The 26,882-nt window shown below is 38.9% G+C and overlaps 1 long non-coding RNA gene and 1 other non-coding gene across 3 annotated transcripts; one reads left to right on the forward strand and one right to left on the reverse strand.

Moving 5' to 3' along the window:
* Window positions 1–8,914: 8,914 nt before the first annotated feature.
* LOC142873109 (U4 spliceosomal RNA) lies at window positions 8,915–9,055 on the forward strand. The gene has a single exon (XR_012921161.1). It is a non-coding gene; the product is annotated as a U4 spliceosomal RNA (small nuclear RNA).
* A 1,547-nt stretch (window positions 9,056–10,602) lies between these two features.
* Window positions 10,603–14,189, reverse strand: LOC142872858 (uncharacterized). Of its 2 annotated transcripts, none has more exons than XR_012920948.1 (3): window positions 13,888–14,189; window positions 12,822–12,915; window positions 10,603–11,666 (listed from the first exon to the last, which is right to left on the reverse strand). It is a non-coding gene; the product is annotated as an uncharacterized LOC142872858 (long non-coding RNA). The 2 variants fall into 2 exon arrangements; XR_012920949.1 differs by having other exon boundaries at window positions 10,603–11,148; window positions 13,888–14,188.
* Window positions 14,190–26,882: the final 12,693 nt, after the last annotated feature.

The following is a 26,882-nucleotide window of genomic DNA, read 5'->3' on the forward strand; positions in this document are numbered from 1 at the left end:
CATACCAAGCTAGTATTTTTCCTCGCTGGGTATTATAATCACTATTGTTATCATCATCACTGTCATCATCATGTGTTTAATGTGTGACCTGGTGATACCCAAGTGCTCTGCCATTCCAAGGTCACTCATTTCACCAACAAATAAAATGACTCAAACTTTTAATGACTCAGTCTATAACTATAGACTCAGACATATAAAAATGACTGTCTGTAGACAGCCTGTGGCGATCTAGTACCACTCAGATATTTCCAAAAAGTTTCCAAAACTTATAATTTCCTGGACACTGTATATTTTAAACTTCGGAGTCAGCAAATTCTCATTATGTGTCCTATGGCTCCTGGTGTCTCTCCATTCCACTTTATTGCACTCATTCACACGAAGCACCAATAACACAAGTGTTTTGTAACTGCAAAACAATTACAAACACATATTTTTCTATGCAAGTGACATGTTTTGCTGTGGTAAGAGCATGGAGTGTAATCTCTCTCCCCACAAGAATATTACATCACACCTTATCAGACCACATATGTGAGTTACTGGCCTCAACTTATGGACTCCAAAACACATATAAACCCCAAACGTTAACAGACACGGTAGGGGCTTAGGTTGTGGCAAGGCTGCTCACTGCCAGCCTTTGAGTGATTCCCCACAGCCTCAGCCACCAGCACCAGTGCTACTTGAAAGCATCAAAGGACCTTGCATATCTTTGTGTTGGTCAAACCGCCTCTTCTGAGAACTTCTTGTAGAAAGGTACTCTTAACTGCAAAAATAAAAATAACAATAATAATGAGGCTTATAACTTGGAAAAGGGGAGCTTTATTTCTCCTAAAGAGTATACAGCCCTCAGTAGCTATTCCAGCAAGCTGGAAAGCAAGGCTTTCAGCCACAAGCCAGGAGCGCATGCTTCAAGGGAGTCCTCAACAAATCCTCGACAAAATATTAGCAGTCAAATCCAGCAATGTATGATAATCATTATATACCACACCCAAGTGGGATTTATCCCTGGTATGCAAGACTGGTTCAACATTAAAAAATCAATTAATGAAATCCATTATATCAATAGTGTAAAGATGATATCAATAGATGAAGAAGAATCATTTGACAAAATTCAAGACTCATTCACAATAAAAACTGTCAATAAACTAGGAATAGAAGAGCACTTCTTCAATCAGATTTTCTAATTTGATCTATAGAGTCAACACAATTCCAATCAAAATCCTAGCAAGTTATTCGGTAGATATTGACAAATGGATTCTAAAGTTTATACGGAAAGGCCAAAGACTCAGGGTCGCCAACAAAATGAAGGAGAAGAACAAAGTTGAAGGATGAGAGTGCATGACTTCAAGACTTACTATAAAGCCTTACTAATTAAGACTGTGATATTGATGAAAGTATAGACAAACTGGTCAATGGAATAAAGTAGGGAGCCCAGAAATAGACCCATGTAAACATAATCAACTGATCTTTGACAAAGAATCAAATGCAACTCAATGGACAAATGATAGTCTTTTCAACAAATGATGCTGGAGCAACTGAACATCCACATGCAAATATGAATGTAGACTCCGATTGTATGCCTTTTACAAAGGGTAACTCAAATGGATCACAGACTTAATTGTAAAACACAAAAGTATAAAAATCCTAGAAGACAACATTGAGAAAGATCTAGACCTTGGGTTTGGTGATTACTTTTTAAAGACATCAGCAAAGGCATGATCCATAAAAGAAAGAATTGATAAGCTGGACTTCATTAAAATAAAAAAAAATTCTGCTCTGTAAAAGACACTGTAAAAAGAAGGAAGAGACATGTACAGACTAGAAGAAAATGTTGCTCAAAATATACAAAGAATTCTTAAAACTCAACAATAAGAAAACAAACAACCCAATTAAAAAAATAGATCAAAGATCTAAATAGACATCTCCACCAGAGAAGATATACAAATAGCAAATAAGTATATGAAAAGATGCACCACATCACATGTTGTCAGGGAAATGCACATTAAAACAACAATATACTACTACACATTTATTAGAATGGCTAAAATCCAGAACTCTGACAACACCAAATGCTGGCAGGGATGTGGTGCAACAGGAGCTCTCATTCACTGCTGGTTGTAATGTAAAATGTACAGCCACTTTACAAGACAGTTTGGCATTACTTTCATTAAAATATAATGCATACTCTTACCACATGATCCAACAGTTGTATTCCTTGGTATATACCCAAATGAGTTGAAAACTTACATCCACACAAAAACTTGTACAAGGATGTTTATAGCATCTTTATTCCTAATCGCTAAAACTTGAAAGCAACCAAGATGTCCCCTCCAGTAGGTGAATGGATAAACAAGCTGTGATACATCCAGACAATGGAGTATTTGGTGCTAAAACAGAAATGGTATCATGCCATGAAAAGACATGGAGGAAACATTAGTGCATATTTCTAAGTGAATAAAGGCAACCTGGAAGGGCTATATATTGTATCATTCCAACTATATGACATTCTGGAACAAGCAATGGCATTAGTTGCAGGAAGACAAGCTCAGGGCTCCCACTGATTCTGCATTATGGTGAATTGTATAATTATTTCATTTATATTACAATGTAATAATAACAGAAATAAAGGGCACGATATATATACTGTGCTTGGATCATCCCCAAACCATCCCACCCTCTCCCCAGTCTATGGAAAAATTGTCTTCCATGAAACCAGTCCCTGGTGCCAAAAAGTTGAAGGCCGCTGATCTATGTGATATTTCTTCTGCCTGATAGGCTCACTGGAGAATCACATGGAAGTGGAAACTCTAAAGCTAGTTTCAATCCATATGTACATTTGTAATTATTGGTGGATTTTTTTTAGTGCTCCCCAAGTTCAGAAGAAGTTGGAGTGCAATTTGATGGGTCTTTATGTAAAAACAGAGGGCAATGCAGAGGGAAATGGCACCCATTATATAAACTTAACTATGGGGAAATGTTAATATTCAAAACAGAGAATCTTGGACTTTGAGAAGAGGTTAAGTGGATCACAGAATAGATGTCACATTTTTGCAATAATGTATTGGCAAAGAGGAATGTGCCCTGCATTGCTGTTAGAAAGAAGCTGTGATAGGAAGAGAGAGGTATTGGAGCCAAGTCAGAAGTTCCTGCTAGATTCTTCAGTGCCCTGATGGGAAGTTGTCTTTGGTGAAACTAAAGCCTTATGCTCTAACACCCTGGGAAGTGGGAAGGGGTCCTCTTGTGGGTATTATAGAGGGTGGTGTTTACCTTCTCTCTAGCACCCAGATGGTATTACTGCAGACATCTCTACCTTCTCTCCCCACCCTGCTATTTGTTCAAATATACTGATATTCATGAAAGTTTTTCTTTTATAAGAAGGGAAAAAGGAAGTTTGAGTTACGTAGCCCAAGAAGGCAGAGAGGATGGGACTGCTTCTCTTTTCCCTCCGCCTTGAGAACTGCGTTTGAGCTCTTATGGAGCATCAGTCAGTCAGCTTCTTTGCAGGAAATACAATGTAGCTCAGAGACATAAACTGAAGAGTAGAATGCAGCTCAGAAGGATAAATCTAATGAAGGTGATCTTTCCAGAGGTGTAGTCAGGAATGAGGACGTCATCAAGGGGTACTGATATAGCCAGAGACTAGCATATCTAGGTCTGAAGGGACAAAGAGAAGAAACAGCTTAATGGAACCCAGTGGTGTCTGAGCCACCTGGGAGGGGCTGTGGCCTGGGAGGGATGCAGGCAACACCTGAACTGTTGACAAAGGCAAGGAAGGAGCAGAGAATGCACACCTCCACTTCACTCCCTGCTCTAGATCATCTCTCCTGACAGTGCCTCCCAGCAGCCAAATCCAACAAGAAGCCAGGCAGCAAGGAAGCCCATCATATGGTGCATGCAGGCCTGCCTCCTGCTCAGAGAAGGGTAGGGCAGAGAAGAGTGGAGAAGAGATGTCGTGGGGCAAATGGAACAACACATACGGTTAGAAGAGGGTCAGCAGAGACACATAGAAATGTTTATCAAGAGACCTGATTCAACACATGGAGTAAATCCATAGGTGAACAGAACTCAGAAAGAAGGAGCTTGTGAGACCTGTGCCCAAGCAGAACTGCTCTGGGGCTCAGCCGAAGAGGTGCAGCTTGAATTTGAAAAGAAGACCATTCATTCTGCCTCTTGGTGGTTCCCAGCAGTGCTCTGGTTTGCAAGGACTGAAAACACTGGGAGAATCAGAGACAACTGGAGCATGGACATTGGAGATCTTATGCCATTTTGTGAGGAAAGAAATTGCCAACCAGGAGCTAGAGCAGGAGAGGCAGGACAGGGCAGATCTACATGATGGCTGCAGCTGATCTTCCAGTCTGTAGACTCACAGGAGGAAGCCTTTCTGGCCCTCGAGTCTGTGGGCCTGGAGCAACTATAAGTTAGTTCATAAAAATATACATGACATATTTCCTTAATTCAAAGACTAGTAATAGCTGGGATATCTGTGTCACACATGTTTAAAATGTTTGTTCTTAGAGTAACTAAGCAACCTGTTAATTCCTACAACCAACTACACACGGAGGTGAGAGAGAACACCTGGTGTGGAAGTGACATTGATTGGGTCAAAAGAGATTAAAGGAAGGATTCTTCCGGGAGATGCGATCTGAGCATTTTCCCCAAGGAAGGACCAAACTCCCTTTAAGTCAATGCTTATTTGTAACACAGCAGTCACTGCAGCTGAGATGAGGGCTGATCGTAGGGAGGAGAGACACGCAGGGTGGTGTGAGCAGGAGGGGAAGATAGGGCTCTGTTGGGAATGTCCAAGCTATACCATCCCTGAAACATCCCAGAGCATCTGATTACATGGTTGTCAGCAAACTTCCTTCTCTTCCCAATATATACAACAATGACAGTGAAAATAATAATGCTCCATTTATTAAGTCTTTGCTACATGGTGGGACACTGTTATTTGCACCTTATATAATTCCGTCTACTTTTCATATCAACTCCTCGAAGTGGGTTGTCTTCCCATTCTATATAGGGGGAAACTGAATATCAGAGAGGTTGCGGGGCTGGCCTCCTGTAAGGAAAGGGTCCTAAGGCCATCTCTACATGACCTCTGGATGACCTAGACCTGTGCTGTCCAATACATCAGCTATGAGCCATGTGTGGCTACTAAAATGTGGCTACTCAGTTTAGGATGCGCTATAAGGATTAAACACACACTGAGTTTTGAAGAACATAGTATAATCAAAAGTATGTAAATTATGTCATCAATAATTTTTGTATTGCTTATATCTTTAAATGACAATATTTTATATAAAATGGGTTGAACAAATTATTTTTTAAAGAATAAGTATATGCACCATTTTTAAATTTTTAAACAAGTATCGGAGACCAGATTCAAGCAGAATTAAATAATTAGAAAACATAAATTCATATTCTGAGGTAGAACAGCTTTCAAAGTTGGCGAATTTGATGGCTTTGGGAAGTCCTAAAATACCTCGTTTTTTTCCATCTCTTCGCTTTGCCACTCTCAGCATGCTGCCTTTGCCCTTACCAGGGACTCTTCATGGTCCCAAGAAGGCTGAAGCAGTTTTCAGGTGTGCCAACGTTCAGGTAAATACAAGAATGATCTTTTCTGAGTACCTTTCTTAGGAGCAAGAACACTTTTACCAGAAGGCTCCCAACTACCCCAACAAACTTCTTCTCACCTCTCATGGGGAAAATTGGGTTGCCTATATATTCTTAAACTAGTCAGTGGTAGAGAGTGGAATTATAAAAACTAACTTAGACTAGTGGTTCTCAAAGTTGTACAGGCATCACGATTATCTAGAGGACCCTACTAAAACACAGGTTGCTGATCCCACCCCAAGAATTTCTGATTCAATAGGTCTGAGGTGCTGCTCAAGAATCTGCATTTCTGATAAGTTCCCAGGTGCTGATACGGCTGGCCTGGGAAATACGCTTTGAGAACCACTGTCTTAGACTATTTGAAGTAGAACGGATATTAGGGGATCAACCAAAAATATATGCTATAGGAGAAAATTTTATCAGAAGAGTATTATATATGTGTGTTTTAATTTATTTTTTATTTGTATATATTCAAAGACTACACATGCAATTTTGCTACATTGATGTATTGCATTGTGATGAAGAGCCTTCAGTGCACCCATCACTGGAGTAATGCACATTGTACCCACAATACAACTGCCCTTTATCCACCCAGCTCTAACCTTCCCCCTCCAGTCACCATCATCCATCATTCCACATTCCCCTTCTACGTGTACACATTATTTAGCTCTCACCTATAAGTGAGAACATCTGATATTTTTGATTTCTGTGTGAGTTATTTCACTTAAGATAATGGCCTCCAGTCCATCCATGTTGCTACAAAAGACATGATTTCATTCTTTTTTATGGTTGAATAGTATTGCATTGTGCATATATATCACATTTTCTTTATCCAATCCTCTGCCTATGGGTACCTAGGTTGGTTCCATATCTTTGCTATAGTGAATAGTGCTGTGATAAATACAATGAATACAGGTATCTTTTTAAAATATATTTATTTCTTTTCCTTTGGGTAGATATCCAGAAGTGAGACTGTTGGATTGTATGGTAGCTCTATTTTTAATTCTTTGAGAAATCTCCATATTGTTTTCCATAGAGGTTGCGTTGATTGACCACCCCACCAACAGTGTGTAAGCATTCCCTTTCCTCTGTATCCTCGCCAACATCTGTTATTTTTGTCTTTTTAATAACAGCCATTCTAATTGGTATCAGATGATATCTCATTGTGGTTTTAATTTGCATTTCTCTGACAACTAGTGATGAATATTTTTTCAGATGCTTCTTGGTCATTTGTTTGTCTTCTTTTCAAAAATATCTATGCATGTCCTTAGCCTGCTTTTTAATGGGGTTATTTGGGTTTTTTTATGGTTGAGTTTGAGTTTCTTGTAAATTCTGGGTATTAGTTTTCTATTGGATATATAGTTTCTATTGGAAAATAGTTTGCAAATATTTTCTCCCATCCTGCAGGTTGTCTGTTCCTATTGTTGATTATTTCTTTTGCTGTGCAGAAGTTTTATAGTTTAATTAAGTCCTGTTTGTCTATTTTTTGGTTTTGTTGCCTGTGCTTTTGAGGTCTTACTCATTAATTCTTTGCCTAGACAAATGTCCAGAAGAGTTTTCCCTAGGTTTTTTCTAGTATTTTTATAGGTCCACATCTTTCAATCATGGTCCTAAGTCTTAAATCCATCTTGAGTTGATTTTGTATATGGTGAGAGATAGGGATCCAGTTTAATTCTTCTGCATACAGCAATTCTCAGCATCATTTATTGAAAAGGATGTCCTTTCCTCAGTCAATATTCTTTTTTGACTTTCAAAGATCAGGTGCCATTAACTATGTGGCTTTATTTTGGGGTTCTGTGTCAGGAGTTGGAAGACCTAGGTTTGAAGGTAAAGTCTGCATCTGCCACTTGCTAGCCGCATGGCCTGCATAAATTACTTAATATTTTTGAGCCTCCATTTCTCAATCTATAAAATAGGCATAATAATACAAGCCCCAGAAGTTGTGAAAATTAAATGACATTATATGTTACAAAGTACCTACCACAGTGTCTGATATTCAACCAAATTTTTAATATATGTTCCTGCTCTCTCATCATTTACATGATAAGATACATTAAAGCAATCTTCAATCTTCAATATTAGATTAAAGCATTAAAGCAATCTTCAATATTCAGGGATGAAAATATAAAGCCAAAAAGGGGTTGCAGGGGGATGGGGAATACCCTTAATCATCTAAAGATGATTAAGGGTTTTTGTTTGTTTGGTTGTTCCCATATGAATCATTTTTTCTAATTCTGCAAATAATGATGTTGATATTTTGATAGGCATTGCCTTAAACCTATAGATTGCTTTGAGCAGTATGGTCATTTTAATGATATTAATTTTTCTGATCCATGAACATGGAATGTTTTTTCATTTGATTGAGTCATCTACAATTTCTTTCATCAGTGTTTTATAGTTTTTCTTGCCTCCTTGGATAAATATATTCCTAGGTATTTTATTTTTTGTAGCTATTGTAGATTAGATTACCTTTTTTATTTGGTTCTTGGCTAGATTATTTTTTAATTAATTAATTAATTAATTAATTTTTATTTCAGCGTATTACTGGGGTACAAATGTTTAGGTTACATATACTGCCTTTTCCCAGCCTGAGTCAGAGCCACAAGTGTGTCCATCCCTCAGATGGTGCACACAGCACCAATTGGGTGTGAATATACCCATCCCCTACTCCCCCCTCCCACCTGCCCAACACCCGATGAATATCACTACTATATGCACACATAAGTGTTTACGAGTTAATATCAATTTGATGGTGAGTACATGTGGTGCTTGTTTTTCCATTCTTGTGATACCTCTGAGTTCATTGGAATCATAAATTTATCAATTTCCTCTAGATTTTCTAGTTAGTGAGTGTATGGTTGTTAATAATAGTCTTTAATGATCTTTTGTACTTCTGTGGGATCAGTTGTAATGTCTCCTTTTTCATTTGTGATTGTTTTTATTTGTATCTTCTCTCTTCTTGGTTAGTTTAGCTAGTGGGTTTTTTTGTTTGTTTATCTTTTTGAAGAAACAACTTTTCATTTCATTGATCCTTTGCATTGTTTTTTTGCCTCTATTTCATTTAGTTTTGCTCGGATCTCTCTTATTTCTTTTCTTCTGCTAAGTATGGGTTTGGTTTGTTCTTGTTTTTCTAGATCCTTGCAGTACAACATTTCATTGTTAATTTTTGATCTTTCTACTTTTTTGATGTAGGCATTCCATGCTATGAACTTCCCTACTTGAACTGCTTTGATGTCTCTCACAGATTTTCGTATGTTGTATTTTCATTTTCACTTGTTTCAAAAATTTTTAATTTTTTGTCTTAAGCTTTGCTCAGTGGCAGTATTGTAGCCAATGAAGTTTATCTGAGGCACAATTATTGCTAATTGAAAACTTTCCCCCATACCCCACTGTGACAACTTGCAATGTAGTCAGCATTAGCAATTTTTGACAGTCCCTATAGGGACTGAAAAAAAAATTTCTGTCTTAATTTCTTAGTTCATCTAGTGATCATTCAGGATTATATTGCTTAATTTCTGTATGTTTGTATAGTTTCTGGAATTCCTCTTTGTATTGATTTCTAGCTTTATTCCACTGTGGTCTGAGAAGGTACTTGATATGATGTCAATTTTTTAATCTTATGACTTGTTTTGTGGCCTAACATGTGGTATATCTTGGAGAATGTTCCATGTGCTGATGAAAGGAATATAAATTTTGCAGTTTTCGTGTATATTGTTCTGATTATGTCTATTAAGTCCATTTTCTCTAAAGTCCAATTTAAGTCTCATGCCTCTTAGGGTGTTAAATTTCCCCACTATTATTGTATTGCTATATCTTTCTTTGGTCTAGTAATATTGTTTCTGTGAATCTGGATGCTTTGATGTTGGGTGTATATACATTTAGGATAGTTATAGCCTCTTGCTCAATTGATTTCTTTATCATATAATGACTTTCTTTGTCTTTTTTTCACTCTTCTTGATGTAAAATCTGTTTTATCTGATATAATATAGATATTCCTGCTTGCTTTTGATTTCTGTTTGTATCAATATCTTTTCCCAACCCTTTACTTTCAGCCTATATGTATGTATCTTTATTGGTAAGGTGAGTTGCATTATATATTTGAATCATGTTTTTTGATCCATTCTGCCAACCTATTTCTTTTAGGTGGAACATTTAATCCATATGTTCAAGGTTAATGCAGCATTATTACAAGCAAAGTGTAAGCACATGTCAATTTCTATAGCATATAAATAGAATACGTATGGGTTGTCTTGATTGTTCTTATTGAGTATAGCTGATACCAGTGTTAATTTTAATTATGTAACACTTGGTCATGTAGGGTGCCCTGAAAACTTTTATGAACTGTCCCACAGTCTCAAAGATTTGGGCCCTAAAATAGTCTGTTGGCATACATGAGCAATATCCTGCTGCTTTCCTCCTTTTCCAAGTTATTTTCCTGCTTAATGGATCTGTGTTTGGGAAGGTAGCTCTAAGAGGTAACCTGAGCTTCCTGAGTACCTATTATGTCTTAATCAGAATCAAACTAAACCAATGCCCAGTCACCCCTGAAAGAGTTTCCTATAACTACTTGTCTGAACTTTTCTCCAAATATCAAAGCCAGTAGCTACAGCTTTAATGGCAATCAGTACTTTTCAAGAGGTGATCTCAAGTTGAGCATAAGTGGAATAAATTAAGACTTCTCTAGAGCCTAGTGTATTTATAGAGTTTCTGCCTTCAGGTTCTCTGGGTCTTGAATAGATAGTTTGGAAATGGAGGGAAAGAACATTCTAGAATCAGAACTTGTGAGAGGAAATGTCTGGCAAGTACAGGGAAACCAATAGCTGTGCTTAGCTGCAGTAAGTACTGCATGAAAAAAAGATAGGTGCTGAGTCTGAAAGGGATAAGATGGCCAATTTGTATAAGGCTAATAAGAGATTGAACATATTCTGTGGTAAATGTAGAACTGGTAACATTAATAGCTCTTTAAGGAGAGTGGAACAATCAATGCTTACCTTTTTGGTAAAAAATAATTTTAATGATGATTAAGAACAGAAATTTTGAAAAAGTTTGAAATTGCAGCAGCACGCATTCAATTGAAACTTATTTTGTCATAATGGTAGGAAAACTGATTACCAAGCAGTAACATAGGAAAGCTTAGTGGATCACTCCACTTACAAAACACAGCATATCCAGGCAACAGACAGTAGTTAAAGCAACACAAATTTCATTATAAAGAACTAACTCAGAATCTTTTCTCTCTGGATAATTTTGAATAAAGTATACCCTGAATACATGGTGGGGCATAAAACAGACCACTATTACTAGGAGGAAGAAGAAACTCTTGATTTGGGCTCTATAGTCTTGATGGGCCCACACATCAGGCCAAAGAGCCTTCATCAGTTGAACAATGACAGCCATCTGGATCAGAAAGAGGGTCACAACTGTTGTCATTATAACGACGATAATAGAGTAGTTCATGATAATGAATTCTGTGCGGTTGAGATCTTTGTAGAACTCAAAGCATCGCTGTTGTTCTGAGTACCGTGGGTGTATGCCATACTGTGAAAAAAAAATTGACAAAAAAATGAGGCTACCCACTATCCAAATAATAATGCTTAAGACTACCCCATGGTACTTTTTTAACTGTTGCATTTGGAGTTTCTTAAAATAGATGAGTAATCGGAGTATGACAATGGCCACATAGAAAACAAAGGTAAAGTACATGTGACCATATATGATGCTGCTAACCACTCGGCAGGTAAAGGAACCCAGCTCCCAGGTGACTAAGACGTAGTAGCTGAGACGGAATGGAAGGCTGACCAGGAGGATGGAATGTAACACCATGATGTTGAAGACGATTGTGGCAATCATTGATTGGCTACTCCTTTTGAACATCAAGCGTGACATCATAACTGTTCCTGTAGTGCCTCCAAGCAAAACCACGCCATAGAGCGTTATCAGAATCACCCTGCAATGCACATTGCAGTGGTCTAGGTCTGTTTTTGAAGTGTTTGACAGGGAGGTTGTATTGATGTTCTCCATGTTTTTCCAGGCAGAGCTTAGATGAACATAAACTCCTAAATCAAAAGTTTTACAAAATTACAATGGATGTATTGAAACTATACAGCAACTGTGCATGAATAGTATTGAATTTGGTAATCCCAGACAATTATTTACAAACCTGAACCTATGTACAAAAAAAATATATATATATATTGCCAGAGATTCCATCCAATTATCCAAACATATTGAGGAGACAGAATTGAGATAAATAAATTAATACAAATAAGTTTGTTTGAACATACACTTCAGAGTTGTGTACCTAGGTACAAACATCTCAGAGCCAGGGCTAGAGTGAGACGTGTTAACTTCAGGTGTAAAATTTAAGGAAAGGTGAACAAAAACCCTCAGAAATCAAAATAAATAATATTTTAATGCAATATATTTCAAAGCAAAACTAATGCAAAGATTCACAATAAAACGAAATAACAAAATTTTAAATGAAATCAGAATCAGCCTACACCTAGTCCACATTTAGGTCAGATGTATAATGATCTTCCCTCCTATTCTTCGGCAATCCAGTTTAGGATAATGTAGAGAAAAATCACATAAATCATGTGTAATTATGGTAAGGAGATGTATCAAACAACATCTTAGAATGTTTTCTGTGAGCAGCTTTTGAGCAAGGAGTAGCATATAAATACACATTCCCTGCACCCTTTTCTTCTTAACTTGAATTTTTTGGTGCAATTTTATGTTACATTTTGGTGAAATGTTGGAGTTTGAAGGTGGGCTCTGTTTAGTTTTGATTTAAGCTTTCCAGATGTGTGAGTTTAAAGAGCGGTGATCATGCAGCAGAAAGACAGAGCCTTGGCAATCTGCCACCTTGCAAATAAGCACCAACTCTGCCATTGAGTTACGTTGGGCCAGGGCATGAGTCACTTGGCTTCATGGAGCTTTAGGTGTGAAATGGGAAATGTTGTACTGCCTATAGTAGGGGATTATTCAAAAATTAAATGAGTTAGTGTGTTTGAGACATCTTTGTAACTGAAAACAAAAAGCCATTAAAATGTTACGATTCTTAAGGTAAAACAACAAGACATTATTTACCCCTTCCTCCTTACTCTAAGGAGGGGAAGATATATAGTTATGTTACATAAAATTGTTATTATATCAAGAACTATGTAATGAATATATAACTATTAATAAAAACAGCAATAACTTTTTCATACCTTTGTTCTGATGGTGTGAGACTCAGGCATCCAGAGCTCAAACCTTTCTCTCTGGTAGGGTCTGTGTCCGTTTCCTCATGTATCTCCTGCCCACCTGGCCAGAGTAGAGTTTGATCATTGCAATCTGAGTGAGAAGCTATTCCACAGTGAGTCTACATAGCTTAGAATTTTTCTTCTGCTACTGTGGGCTCTTCTTAGAATAACTACATTTTTTGTTTGTGAAAAATTATACTGGACTTGCCGTATTTGCTACCTTCAATAAGATCTTATCACTACTTAAAAACAAAATTACAACTTGCATAACAATCTACATGTAATGTGTTAAAATATGCATTTTAATAAAGTACCTACATGTAAGTATATATAATGTTTATAAACTTTCTGTATGAAACAGAATAGGTTTATATGACTCAATGAACAACCCACGTGATATTGATTTAATTTTAAAACGTTGGTCATCCTCAAGTCTAAGCAGATAAGAGTTAAGTTTGAAATTATTTTAAAATAATGAAAACCTAAGTTACTTATCGGTTCCAAAGTTTAAATGAACACATCTCCCGAGGCCATGTGATATTTGAAAACAGACAGGTAGTACCGCCACTTATGAGTTGGCTAATCATGGGACAGATACTTAATGATAAGGTTATATTTTCAGATATGGAAATGAGAATGATATCTACTTTGCAAGATTTTTGGGAGCAGTAAATTAGATTGTATCTGTAAAGAATCTAAGAGGTTGTCTGACATATATAGGTCATCAAAGCGTTAATGTTGTTTGTTCTATAATGTACAGAAAGATTTCAAAATCATAAGATATTATACAATATCCCATTTTGTTTTAGTTCCTCTCAGAATCATCCTACAAATATTTAAATTCATAGTGAAGGGAGACATTACATGATCACTTTTCTTGCCCCTTTAGACTTTACCATCATAATCATACCACCACTCCCAACACTATCCTTCAAAAGACTGTAATTTCTAAGTATTTCCTTGTTCATTAAAGCCAAGTACCGAAATTTCTGTATTTGCATTCCACCTAGAAACAGCAACCCAAACTACTTACTTGATCTTTTTTTCTTATGATTTGCTTCTGGAAGAAGACTCAAGGCATCATGGTCCTTTGCTGATCTACGTAGAGGCAGACAATAAGAACAGTTTACTAGAACCAAGACCCCAGTAAAATAACGGTTGAGCGAAACCATGGGATGAATGAGGAAATGGCTCAAGCTTCAGACTGAAGGCTCACAAAATCAGTCAAGATGGAAAGCTCAGATAAATCATGTGCGCCACAAACGGATGTTTATCTCTACAGCTAGTGGTAAAGCACATTCAAAATTATTCCTAGTAAGTAAAGGCTTTCATTTTCACTATCAATGACTTTTATTTGCGTAAGTTTTTCTTATTAAAATGGAAAACTTGAAGGGTTTTTGCCAGTGCTATTTCTCATTGTTCTTTCATGTATTGCTGAAAAGTGTTTCACATTCAGAATGAGAAGGACCCGGGGAAGGGCTTTCTATGAGACTTTCATATTCTCAGCAATAAGCGCAAAATATTTATATCTCCAACCTTCAATTTCCAAAGGCTCCTTTTCCCTAGTCAACTGCCATTTGGAGACATGATTTCCTTTGAAATTTGATCCTCTGGTGATGAAACTTCCATAAGGCTTGCTTTTTAATAAAAAGACTTTCATTTTCTTACATCAACCTTCTGATTTTCTGTCCTAAGTTCACAGTCATCTGTAACTGTCCTAAGATGTCCAAGCATAATTCTAAGGAAGTATTGAGTTTAGTCAACATAAAGATACAAGAGACCCACAGTTACAGGAAAATTCAGCCCCAACTCCTATAACTAACTGTTCAGCTATACGAGTTCAAATGGACCAAAACCTGTAATGTAAGTTCATTATGGCCCTCATTTAGGTAGCAACTGCTAAAGTTCTCATTTGCTTTGGAAATGAGTATCGTCCCCACCTGTGCCATCTGCTACACGATCATCCAAGAGTGCTTGTGGCCACAGAGATATAAAACAACAGAATCCAAATGTAATGGAGCCATATGCTTCATTATTTCAAGAAAAGCTCTCAATAAAAGGTAAGATTTCAGTTCTTATTATCAAAATCAAATTTGTACCAACTCAACTCAGCTGGAAAAATTTCAACTGGAACCCATTTTTCAGCCAATCTTAAACAACTCTTCTTAAATCAAGTTAATTCAAAACTACAAAATCTGGGTTAGAGGCCTGGATTTGGACATATTATCTGACAGTCTTTATTTTTCAGATAAAAATGTGTTCCTGGAATCTGCAGGAGAAAGTGTGTTCCCATAGAAACCATGCTATATTTAGGGATTGCTTGTCTAACAAAGGACAAACTGGGAAATAAGTTAGATGTGACCAACAGTGGAACATAAACATAAAACTCAGTTATAATTCTGAACTATAAACAGCACACAATTTAATTGTTCACATCGATGACATAAGGATTTCAAAGTACTAAAATGTGTATGTGTTGTATTTGCAGCACAACTAGAAGATAGATGCATGCATTCCATATTTTTCCCCACTATACTCAGAATTTAGCTCTTTTTCCTTAGAAAGTGCCAAGATTTTAAAGAAAACTAATAAATTCTTAATATGAGAGCTTTGAAATAATTTGCTCCAGAAGAGTACAATTCTCTTATTTAATAGATGGCGCCACCAAATTCAAAATTTAGGAAATTATCACAAGGTCACAAGGCTACTTAATGAGCAGATAAAGATGAAAACCAGGGTCCCTGTTCCAAGTCTGCATTTCTACTGCACCACAATGCACATGCTGCAAGGAATTTGAGAGAGTCTCTGGTAGACACATTAACAATCTATGACTTAATTTTCCACCTTTTTCTCTTTGATATCTGGAATCTTATTTTTGGAATGGAACTTAACCTTTGAATAGAAGTATATTTTAAAATCCTATAGAATTAAATATTTTTCATATAGTTTTTCCCTCAAACCCTTAAAGCTTTAACATTAATGATTAGTCTCAGTGGTTTTTCAGAAGACAAAGTCAACCTGTCTTTGTCCAAAGCAGATACTGCAGGAGATGCCACCAACTTGCCCATTTTTCCTGTTCTATGGGAGATGCCATTTGCGATGGCCACTGGCAGGCGATTGCTGCTCCTGAAAGAATGAGGCAGGGGTCACTTGTCTTCTCTTAAATTGCCACTGTGAAACAGCCTTAGGACAGTGGTAATAAAATCCACAACTGCTAATTCTCAAACCCATTTACACTGGCCAGTCATTTACCAGGACCTTGCAGTGCCAGGTGTGGTGCCCTGTTTGATCCAAAACACCCAGTAGCTAAACCAGCTCTCCCTGCTCTCAGCACCTGTGTCTCTCTTCATTCATCTCTCTCTCTGTAAGTGCAGGTCCACCTCTGTCCCACTCTCTCTCAGCCACAACAGAACTTTCTTCCATGGAGACACAACGTTTGAAATGAAAACTGTCTGGACAGGTTATCCCATCCCTCCCCTCCACTTTGCAGATGAGATGGAGGCCCAGGAAGGCCATTCTGTCTCTCTCACTCCCCCCGGCCCCCTGCCCCCACCAAGGAAGGTGACCCAGGGCAGCATTTCTGAGCATCTTTAAAAGCCAAGAAAACAAGGATATATTTTTCCTCTGACATTTATTTTCTAGCATAGATATAGTCTCAAATAATGAAATCATAGTTGGCATACAAAAGTCTTGGATGGTTGAAAATCATGAATATTAGTCTTTGGATGTGTACAAATATCTATCTACCCTGTCCCAGCACAGTGTCTCTACATTTGATAAAAAGGTGATTGGCTTTGAGTAGAGCAAGAGAACTCGAGATTAAACAATAAGAAAAACACTCAAATGAAAGCAGAGTGGTTTATGCCTATACCACCCTCTTTTAACATGTTCCACCTTAATTTCTAGCATGCCACACTCCGTCCTTCCATTTGTTTCTGCTCTTGGAGCCCATCCCAGCCTTTGTGCACTGTGTCCTTTGCACCTGTAGGTCTCCCTGCCTGGGGTGCTTTTCTCACTTCCACATGTGAGACTGCCTCTTGTCATTCCGTTCTCAGCATGGATGGCACCTCCTCGGGGAAGCCCACTCTGACTGCCACACTGCCAGGAAACTGCTCAGACACTATTGCATTGCCCTGTTTGAATCCTTTGCCATTTTCCACCGGATGTTTTTATTGCCTAATTTTTCATCATGGGTTTATTGTCTGCCTTCTCTTCTGCTGAGATATTCTGCCTCCAGTATCTCAGTGAGCTCAGCCTCTGGGCTTCTAGATCAAACATGGCACCGCACCTGACCTTTCAAAGTCTTGGTCAGTGTAAACAGGGGGCATAAACAGGTTTGAGAATTAGCGGTTGCCAATTTATTTGCCACTTTTTAAAAGATACATTTCACAGGACACTAACTGCATTGTTTGTTGTGATATCCCAGTGCCTAGCACATATTTGTTGAGCTAATTCAATATTTTGAATGAATGTATAACTATACATGCTTCTCGCAGAGTGGCTGTGGAATAATCCTTCTTTTGGAGATAGCTATTTAATCATTTTTCTGAGGCCAGGGTTGAATGTGAGAGTTAGAATTGAACTGAAAGAGGCTCTATCAAATCCATCATTTTACGGGGAAGGAACTGAACCCAGGGAAGCAGGCCAAGTAGAAACTACACAGATGCCCTTGCTCTGAGATTCTCAGTACATCCTCCTGTCTTGACCTGTCCTGTCACCTAAAGTGACCACCTCAAAGCCACATAGCTGGAGCATTCCCCATATTCCCAAGGGTCTTATCTCTGTTTTAGGGGGCTATGTCTCTTAACATTTTGGAAGCATCCCAGAGCACAGATACATTTAGTCAAGAATAAGAAAACATTTTGTTCAACATAAATTTATCCTGTAATCTTTTTTTTTCTAGTCTCAGATCTCTAAATATTTTGTGCAAATCATCTCTTGTGCGTTGGGGCTCCAGGTTGATTTCAGTGTAGAAAAAGCAGGAGGTTACATACAATGCAGTTTAATTTTTCCCTCTGTTTTAGTCTACTTTTTTTTTTGTTTGTTTTTTTTGAGACAGAGTCTCACTCTGTTACCCAGGCTAGAGTGCCGTGGCATCAGCCTAGTTCACGGCAACCTCAAACTCCTGGGCTCAAGCAGTCCTCCTGCCTCAGTCTCCCGAGTAGCTGGGACTACAGGCATGTGCCACCATGCCCAGCTAAATATATATTTCTATATATTTTTAGTTGGCTAATTAATTTCTTTCTATTTTTAAAATATATTTTCTATATATTTTTCTATATTTTCTATATTTTTTTCTATATTTTTAGTTGGCCAATTAATTTCTTTCTATTTTTAGTAGAGACAGGGTCCTGCTCTTGCTCAGGCTGGTTTTCAACTCCTGACCTTGAGCAATCCACCCACCTCGGCCTTCCAGAGTGCTAGGATTACAGGAATGAGCCACTGCGCCCCGCCTTACTCTACTTTTTTATAAAAGGAAGATACTGTTTCCTCAGAACACAGGAAAGGAGCTGGTAGTTTTACCGTACTAGCACATGGTACATACTGGATGAAAGAATGACATATAGCTCAGATAAGTAAATTAAACTCAACTGTTTTCTTTTTTCTTTCCTTTTTTTTTTTTTTTTTTTTTTTTGAGACAGACTCTCACTCTTTTTGCCTGGGCTAGAGTGCCATGGCATCAGCCTAGCTCACTGCAACCTCAAATTCCTGGGCTCAAGATATCCTACTGCCTCAGCCTCCCAGGTAGCTGGGACTATAGGCATGTGCCACTGCGTCTGGCTAATTTTCTTCTATTTTTAGTTGTTTGGCTAATTTCTTTCTATTTATAGTAGAGACAGGGTCTCGCTCTTATTCAGGCTGGTCTCGAACTCCTGAGCTCAAGCAATCCTCCCACCTCAGCCTCTCAGAGTGCTAGGATTACAAGTGTGAGCCACTGCACCTGGCCAAACTCAACTGAAACAATAATTATCTTAGAGTTTTTCCATCCAGAGGGACTTCAATCAAGATATACTTGGCAATGTATCTAATTAATGTGACAAGGCGAACTTGGTAAAAATTCACAGAAAGAGCTTTCTTTGAGGTACAATAATATGCAAAAGCCTGTGCTAGGATATACACATGGTCTGTCACTGTAGTACTTGAAAAATTAACCTTCTAGAGCAATATTTCTCAAATCTGATTGTGTGATTAATCATCTGAAGATTAAAATGCAGATTCGGGTTCAGTAGGAGTGGGGTGGGGCCTGAGATTTGGCATTTATAACTAGCACAAGCTACTGGTTTGTGGACCACATTTTGTGTAGCAAGACTCTACACTACATTGTCCAATATGGTAGCCCTTTGCCACGTGTAGCTAGTTTCAATTTAATTTCAATTTAATTTAATTTAGCAATTTCACTTCCTCAGTCACAGAAGGTTTTATTGAACAGATTTACTAAACACAATTTATTAAATAATTCCTAATTCCTATGATCTTACCTCATTTCTTCTCTAGCTATGGCCTGCCATCTTATATTTGGAGAATAGCAAAAATTGGTTGGATTAGCTCATGGGTTTGGACCTGGAAACAATGAGGCTAAAGAGAACCAGGGAGAAAAATTGTTAAGGAATCCAAAGAACAAGGGGATTTCAAGAAGGATGTGGTCAACAGGGGCAAAAGTTGGTGAGAAGACTCATAAGCTACGGTTTGAAAACTGTCCCTTGACGTTAAAGAGGCGGCAGAGTAAGACAGCAGTAGTTGGTGGAATATAGGATCAAACAAGGGCTTTTAAAGATGGATGATTGTGCTGGTTTCCGTGATAAAATTCAAAAATGCCTGTGTTGGCAACAAAGGAGGCTGGCCTTGGGGATATATTGGTTTTGAATCCGTAAGTCAAAATAGGCCCTGCAGTGACCCAGTTTGTATTTTGACAGTTCAAAGAACTCAAATAAATACCATTAGCTATTAAAGATTTCAGAGTCTCTAATTCTAAGGAGCAGATCTCAAGCCTTCAAAGAAACCTCACATTTCCTTCTGGCTAAGTAGAAAAATAATTACTTTGTCTTTATTACACCAGTGACCACAGAACTCTTAGTTCTTTTCCAGGCTCTGGTTAGGATGAAGAGCAATTTCATCAATTACTTTTTACTTAGAAATCTCACCAGATCCTTAAAAATAAACCCTCATTTCAAGGAAAGGCCAAGCCCTATGGGATTTTGCCAATTGCAATCTGACACCTTGTTCAGAGTGTGAAAAGCAGTTTTAATTAGGTGCATAGGCTAGCCTCCTTTTAAAGGAAATAAAACTTCCTAAAATTACATTAATTGTCCTATTATTAGTAAATAAAAAAAGAACACAAGAGCTTATAGAACTCAGTGATGGACACAGCTGATTACCTTTTCCTGCTGCTGCAGTACAGAAGCCCATTCAAGGAGAATGGCATGCATCATACGACAGGGCAGACAAGGTTTAATTTCCCTGGGGCAGTGCATCGGCTCGGACACTCTCACTGTATTGCCTTCTGGATTGCTCCAAATTGCTGCTAGACCATCGCATCATTGCATTATGCAGTGGCAAAGGACAGTTGACATGTTACTTGAATTGGACTCTTGGGACAAGGGGGACAAATGGAGTTTGGACTCAGATGGGCACCGTGTGACTTTGGGCAAGCCACAGACCTTTGAATCTTTTTATTTTTAAAATAGACAGTACATATAATTTTTCCCTGTCTTAAGAGATTTTTTTAGAGGAACAAATGTGAAACAGGAACATCAAAGGCATCTTGATTTCTTAAGAGAGTTGTGCTGTGCTGACCCAGCTCACATGCCAAGCACTCTCTACATTGACGGCTGGGGTTTTTCTTTTAAGCAATTAAAAAATCTCTGAGTTTCTTATGATTAACTAATAGAGTTCAGTCATGTGGACACTGTCTCAGCGGGGCCTTGGGGATGGCATAATTAAGTCTGGTTTAATTACAGGCACTGGAGAGAAAGATTGCTATGGGAACGACGGGACTGAGGAAATCGACTCCATCAAAAGGGCTTCCCCCTTAGGGCAGGTGGGCAGCTCAATGGCAGGCTCAAGCACAGTGACAGAGCCAGGCAGTTTCCACCAGGTGCAAAGGACAAGGAGGCAGGAAGAAATCCAGGTATTGGATGTCACGTACGTCCAGGCAGGTAGAGGTAATGAACCTGGTAGTGTGTTCTTTGATGAACAGGACCAGTGAGGGAACAGTCAGAAGGTAAGGTGGAGCTTTCTGCTTTAACTCACTTCAGGGTCAGCTGGGTGGCTTACTGGCATGACACTTCCTGATGGTCTATGGGAAAGACTGGGCATTGACACTTTCTACATAGCCCCAGGTCATCCTCATGCAACTGGTCAAAGGACCACTTCTAAGGAGGATGAAAGCAAGCCTCATTATTTTGGACATCAAGGGAGCACACAAAGGGTCATCTGAAATGAAGCTGCAGTTCTAGAGATGAAATAGAGACAGAGTTGTAGTTATATGGACCAAGTAAGAGAATGGTGGGTAGAAAATGTCTAACTCAGAGGCTAGCCAGGCTAGCCTCATGCACTTTGGCCAAAAGCCCTACCACACATCCTGCCTGGTTATGGTCTGAGAGCTACCACCCTAGAGGCAGGGCTCAGAGGCAGATCCAACAGTAGTGAAGTCTGGGATCTGAGGATACACCACGTCTAGATTAGCCTTGGTAACAGAATACCAGTGCAAGCGTCTTGGGTAAGATGATAAATTTCTTATCCCATATTGCAAGAGATGCAGGGTGGATAGCTCCAGGGTATGTCATTCTTGGACACTCAGCAATGGCAGGACTCAGGCTTGGTTCCCCTGTGATTCTCATAGCTTTCCTCTCATGACTACAAAATAGTGACTGTTAACTTCAATCTTCAGGCCATGACACAACCTTCTAGAGAGACAGAAAAAGAAAGTGTACCCTCCTAGTGTCTCTTTTTATCAGGAAGGAAAATACTTCCTAAAGCCCTCCTGCAACCTGTCTTTACACCTCATTGTCCAGAATGGGCAGCATGTTGATTCCTCAATCTGTCTTAGAACCTCTGTCATTCACACCCTGTGGCTGGGGAAAGGTCTTCCTTCCCTGAGCCCACTGCACCCCAGGGCAGAAAAGTATTGTGGTGCAGTGAGCAAGGAAAGGGTGGGCAGATATCTTCAAAGGCAACAAAGGGTAACTTCACCCATCCACTGAGTAATATACTCAAGGGATTCTAAATGCCATGAACAGATCTGTGCAGAAGTTACTGCATGAATTCCTTATGGTCTATCCATTTACCACCATTTACTGATGGCGGTAAAGTCATGGTCATGGCACTAAGATCCCAATCCAATCCAAAACACTGCCAGTGCTCGCTCCATTCATCTCCCTCTGAAACCCAGCATAAATGCCCAGCACATAGCTCCCTGTGCAGGGCTCTGCAGGTCTTCTCTGTGTCTTCTCAACCCTTGTGTTGAGATGCATTTGACCAATATTTCTTAACTTGGATGTTTTCTCACTTTTTTGAAATGCAAGATTCCTTCTTCCAACCTGTTTTTCATTTCATTTTGATCAAGGTTCTTCTTAGATGTTACACCTCTAACATATTTCTTTCTTCAAGGGAAAGTGTCTCAGAAACTTCTATACAAATGCAATCTGGGCTCTGTTTTGAAATGACATAAAGTCATGTTTTTCTATATACTCACAAGAACATTTATGCCTAATGATTTCTGTGAATCAGGCAACTTAGAAACATATAGACTTTCTACTTCATTCTACTAATGCTGCATAATTTTATTGTCCAGTTTGCTACTTAAGAGAATAAATACCAGCTCTGATGCCTCATATCTCTTTAAGAGAATAAATACTAGCAGTAAGAGTATCTTCATTGACTTTAGTATTCCTTCATTCCCATTCTTTTGGCAAAATCAAAATTAAAAAGTGAAACGTGATCTCAATATCAAAACAATCTTAAGTTTGAATATTCAACAGAGGGTTTTATTTTTTTTAGAAATAAGACAATAATACTGCAGAACAATTAGCCATTGTTTCTATTATAGAATTTAGGAAAAAGCCCTGATGGTTGGATAATAAATGAAAAAAAAATCCAGAAGACTAATTGGCCAGAGAAAACACAGAATCATAAAACCATCAGTGTTCACATGAAACATCAATAATCTAGGGTAGCCGCTATTCTTACTACAGGGCTTCAGAGCTAGAGATGTCACAAACCTCGCCAAGTCTTACTGGAAGGAGGACGCAAAGACAACTCTTGACACTCACAGTTCTAAGGCTTACACTGCTCAATGCAGCAGCCATGAGCCACATGTGGCTTCTGAGCCCTTGGAACGTGGCTGGCCTAGTTGAGATGTTCTGTGAGGGTAAACTGCACACTGGGTTTTGAAGACAGCATAAGAAAAAGGAGTATAAGATATATTGTTAATATTTTTATGCTGATTACAGGTCAGAGCAATATTTTGGGTACATTGGGTTGAATAAAATGATACATTAATTTTGCCGATATCATTTTTTTTAGTGCTACTACTAGAGAATTTAAATTTGCTTACATGACTTTCATTATATTCCTATTGAACTTAAACTTAGATGGTCAGTTCTTTTGGTCCCTAATAGTAACGCTATTGGATGAGAGTAAATTTCTGTTATTCATTGTATAATCCTTTGGATCAATATGAAATAATTTTATGAATTAATCAAAAGCCAGACAATTTGAGGTATAATGTTCCTGCACCTGTATTGTTTATGATGTGAGCATTGGTCTCTAGTCCCACTTAGACTCTGCACCTTATGCCTGGAAATGGGGGACTAACTAACACTATGGACAGAGAGATATGGTTTTACTAATAGAATAACTAACTGATTAAAAAAAAAAGATTCACTTGATTAGGACTCATCAGTGTTAGTTTACATATTAAATCTATGGTCCCAATCCCCAGGCTGTGGACCGGTACCCATCCATGGCCTGTTAAGAACTGAGGCACACAGCAGGAGGTGAGTGGCGGGTGAGCAAGTGAAGTTTCCTCTATATTTACAGCCACTCCCCATGCAGCCATGCCAGCATCACCACATAAGCTCCGCCTCCTGTCAGATTAGCAGTGGCATTAGATTCTCACAGGAGCATGAACCCTACTGTAAACTGTGTGTGCAAGGGATGTAGGTTGCTCACTCCTTATGAGAATCTAACACCTGATGATGTGAGGTGGAGCTGAGGCGGTGATGCTAGTGCTGGGGAGCAGCTGCAAATACAGATTATGATTAGCAGAGAGATTTGACTGCACAATAAATGTAATGCATTTGGATCATCCAGAAACCATGTATCAGCCTAATCCCATCCACAGAAAAGTTTTCTTCCATGAAACAGGTCCCTGGTGCCAAAAAGGCTGGGGACTGCTGTATTAAATCAATCCTGTCTCTAAGTCTAAGAGTGGCTTAGAAAGAAGCACTTTTCCCCGGAGACCTTTGCCCGTTACAGAGCACAGAAGAATGAGTTCTGGAGCCAGGTGTTGCTGAGAAATGGAGCAAGGAGAGGCAAGCTGAAGGAGAGTGGTGTCAGTTCAGAGCTATTCCCTGCATGCAGCAGAAACTTTGCCTGGGCCAACGTTAAACAGAAGAGCCAAGATTGCAAGGCTATCAGTTTGTTCACAGAATAACCAGGAAGGTTCAGAACTAGTTTCTGAAAATGGGCACGAACTAAAGGAAGTCAAAACCACAGCTCAAATCAAGATGCAGAACCTGATCCATTGCCACTACCCGCGAACAGCAGATGCTGCAGCCTGCCCTGTGGCCACTGTTGACCCCGGACACTGAGGTCGAAACTGCCATCCCCGCGCCCCAGAAGCAGGTGACCTACTACACCATCCTGGTGTGTTTGGGACTCCTGGCCAGCTCTAAAACAGAGAGTCCCGCCTGCTGGGAATGGTCACCATCCTGAGCAAACCAGGACAGCTGATCATGTTGCTCAGCATGAATTCTTCACCCTGCCTGGCTCCCGTGTCCAAGTGCTGGGCACATGTCTGATCAGACACTATGGGTCACCTGCCTGAGCTCTGGCCACCAGAGGGCCACAGAGAGAGGGTCTGGCCATGTATCTTCCTTAGTAGGCAGTTGGCCCAGCCTTCCATCAGCAGTTCATGACCAGAACATAAGTAGGCTACTTGTGAGTCATTTAAATTAAATTCAAGATGTAGAACACAAAGATAAGCAACCAGGGACCACAAGAGTTAGCTGCTTCTCCTCAGAGGCAGCATAGCACTGCAGCAGAGCAGGGGCTTCGGGGTCAGACATCAGAGAAAGCCCCTTAACCCTTAGGGGTTCATTTTCTTCATTTGCAAATTGGGGGAAAGAGCATTTCCTTTGTGGATTAAATGAGCTGCAAGGAAATTGCCTAGTCCATACCACATGCTCAAATAATATTTCTTTCCCCTTCCCTCTCCTTTCCACTTTCTTTTTCCATCCCTTCATTGGAATCTAATGTCACTGCTGTAGAAACAGAATGTCAACGCTGATTTACATTCCCTACCAACCTGCCATTCTTGAACATTCATTTATATAAACTTGTAATTAAACAAATTATGTTAAAAACAAAAGTAATAACAGCTCAGAACTCATCACTTACTAATTATTTTCCTATGTTGCACTATTATGATGCGCTTGAAGTTACACCTATTTTCACTGTGCATTGTAAGATCTGTATAATGTGTTACTGCACATCTCTTCCCAAATCTGCATTTGGTGACAGCACAGTTAACTTGAAATTGGCCTGGCAAGAGTATTAATATCTCAGAAATTGGCAAATGCTACAGATCATGTTCCAATTTACCTTTTGCTGATTATCTCGACCTATGAAAGTGAGAGAGAAAATGATAATAAAGCAGATTAAACGTAAAAGCATGTTGAGTGTCTGCAATTGTTATATGTGAGCAGCACAAAAATGGAGAAGTTTGCCAGTGTTCTACCGCTTTGTCTAATTCAGCACAGAAGCTGCTCAACCACAGACAAATCAGCGAGGTCTTTATCGTTCCACTTTTGTCTTACATGAAAAACAAACATACCAACTAGCATCCATGTCGAAACTACCCTTGTTCATCAGTTCCAAGTATAGCTTGACTATGGATACAAGTTTGGTAAAAATCAATGAAAGCATTCTGTGATAATTGATTGCATGGAATTTATAATAATAAGCATTATATTTCTAATCATTATCTGTAAATTGAATGCTATTATGTGTATACAAATGCACAAAGTTGGGGAGCAAATGTGTTTCTTCTAAGAGCAAATATGTTTCTTCTACAACTGATCATCCCTGGCCTACTGAAACCTCAAGTGTAAGAGGCAGAGAAAAGAAATTTAAAAGATAAATAAATTAAAATATGAAGTAAAGTAGAAGGCACTGTTTCCCAAAATGTTGAAAATGATATTTTCCTTGTTTCTCTGTGGGTGAATTTAGTTGACCCCCCCCCATCCCCAAATCTTTCCTGGGCCAGGAAAATAACTCGCTGTGTAGGTTGCCTTTCTTATCCTCAGTTTCTACCAGACTAGAACTCTCCTGGGCCCAGAGGTTTTAGGTGAGTCTGATTTTGCTACAGAGGAAATGAAATCAGCACCTGGTAGAGATATATCTGCACTCCCATGTTCACTGCAGCATAATTCCCAATAGCCAAGCTATGGGAACAACCTAGGAGTCCCTCCGCGGACGAATGGAGACAGAAGTTGTGGTGTACATCTACAATGGGACATTATTCAGCTTTAAGAGAGGACATACTGCTATTTGCGACAACATGGATGAATCCGGGGGATATCGTGCTACCTAGAATGAGTCAGACACAGAAAGAAAAATACTGCATGATGTCACTTATATGTAGAATCTTTCACAAAGTTGAAAACATAGAAACAAGAGTTGGAATGGTGGTTACCAGGGGCAGAGAGGGGGAGGAAGTGGGGAGATGTAGGTCAAAGTGCACTAATAATGTTACATGGGAGGAGTAACTCTAGAGATCTAATGTACAGCAGGAGGAATATGGTT

Source organism: Microcebus murinus, chromosome 9 (assembly GCF_040939455.1).
Source record: "Microcebus murinus isolate Inina chromosome 9, M.murinus_Inina_mat1.0, whole genome shotgun sequence".
Taxonomy (NCBI): Eukaryota; Metazoa; Chordata; class Mammalia; order Primates; family Cheirogaleidae; genus Microcebus; species Microcebus murinus.